Source organism: Ambystoma mexicanum (assembly GCF_040938575.1).
Source record: "Ambystoma mexicanum isolate Mex_15411 chromosome 12 unlocalized genomic scaffold, UKY_AmexF1_1 Mex_chr12_unloc.2, whole genome shotgun sequence".
NCBI classification, from domain to species: domain Eukaryota; kingdom Metazoa; phylum Chordata; class Amphibia; order Caudata; family Ambystomatidae; genus Ambystoma; species Ambystoma mexicanum.
Window position 1 is genome coordinate 6,918,384 of NW_027182323.1, and position 1,595 is coordinate 6,919,978.

The 1,595-nt window shown below is 39.5% G+C and overlaps 1 non-coding gene across 1 annotated transcript; it reads left to right on the forward strand.

Annotated features, from left to right (window-relative positions):
* The first annotated feature begins 231 nt into the window (after positions 1-231).
* TRNAV-AAC (transfer RNA valine (anticodon AAC)) lies at positions 232-304 on the forward strand. Its single transcript has one exon. It is a non-coding gene; the product is annotated as a tRNA-Val (tRNA).
* The last annotated feature ends 1,291 nt before the right edge of the window (positions 305-1,595 follow it).

Genomic DNA, 1,595 nt, shown 5'->3' on the forward strand with positions numbered 1-1,595 from the left:
ATTTGGGGCAGGGGTGCATGTAACAGTTTTCCCTTGGCACTATATTTCACAAACTTCTTAGAAACTATCCTGATGGGGGTAGGATTTTGGTGAAGCTACAACACAATTATCCAACAACAGTAAGAGAAACTGAAATACAAGGAGGCTTTGAGTGCTGAAAACAGGCCAAAACATACATCACAGAAGGAGGAGTGTGAAGAGTAAGTCAAACTGTTCAGTGCTAACATGGCAGTTTCCGTAGTGTAGTGGTTATCACGTTCGCCTAACACGCGAAAGGTCCCCGGTTCGAGACCGGGCGGAAACACTTTTTTTTTTTCCTGGCACATACCGAATTAGAACTCTGTTAATTAAAAACTGCACATACGTGCAAACATTTGTGGATGACATGCTAAAAAAGTCGGTAGCGGCAACATATGCTTAGTGCTGTGCAAGGAATCTCACATTCTGACTAGCCATGTGCATACTCTGCACTGCCACATATAGAAATTAGGGGTGTACCAGACTTTATAGACCAAAGTATGGGACAGTTTTATGAACGCCTATACAATATACAGCAAAAGGGATGATCAAATCAAAACTGGAAATATGCATTAAGTACCAGAGTGGCTGCACTCATAGATAGATTGGGAGGATCCAGATATCAGAGTTTGGGCTACCCTTAAACGTAGATTGCTATACAGAGTTGCTGCATCATGTTCACGACCTATATATACCCCTGGAAGAACTACACGATCCCTAATAAAGGCTCATGTCCATAGATAGCGGTGGTGTGCCACCTATCTAAAAGGGGTAGAAACAGTAAAGTTACAGTCCATAGATAATTATGTGAATTGACCAAAAAAAAATAAACACAAAATTACAAAACAGGCCTGCACCAATGTGACCCACACTGGGGTGGCCTTTTTTAAACCACCTTTGTGAAGCTTAAATAGGCATAGCGTACTTCTTCTAGAGGGATCACACTGGTGACTTGTTGCACTTGATAAATCATATCAAGTCTTGTCCCTTTCTTTTGTGGTATACTGTTAGTCCAAATAGAGGGACATTTTTATGAACTTTACCAATGCTCCCTTAAAATTGTATTTATCTGTTCCTTCGGAATATGGTAGCTGTAAGGGGTCGGGACAACTTGCATCCATTTGTAGCGATCAGTTTAAGATTATTTAGCAGTTTTGAAGCTTCTTCTGACATAATACTAAAGTTCACAGTATCTGGCATATGCGCCATGTACCTATTCATCTATTTTACATGAACAATTATAACACTAAAAAAAGTTGAATTCGAACAACAATAGTTTTATGTCATGCATATAGATATTCTTTAATGTCCATTCAGCCTGAAAATATCGTCAATGAGTGTTTCAACCTCTTACTCACTGGTCTTCACCAGGGCGTTAGAACGTCTTCACTATACAAATTCCCAATGGTTCTTGAGATGCTTATTTCTAATCACTTCATAGGTACTTCTTCTACCTTGCATAATTCCTGTAATAGTCCTATTTGAGAAAATTCAAATGCCTTTCAGATTGAGTCCCAATTCTTGATGCCTAGAGGCTCTGCGCCTAATCTCAGACCGATTTTCCAAAGTCCAAATTT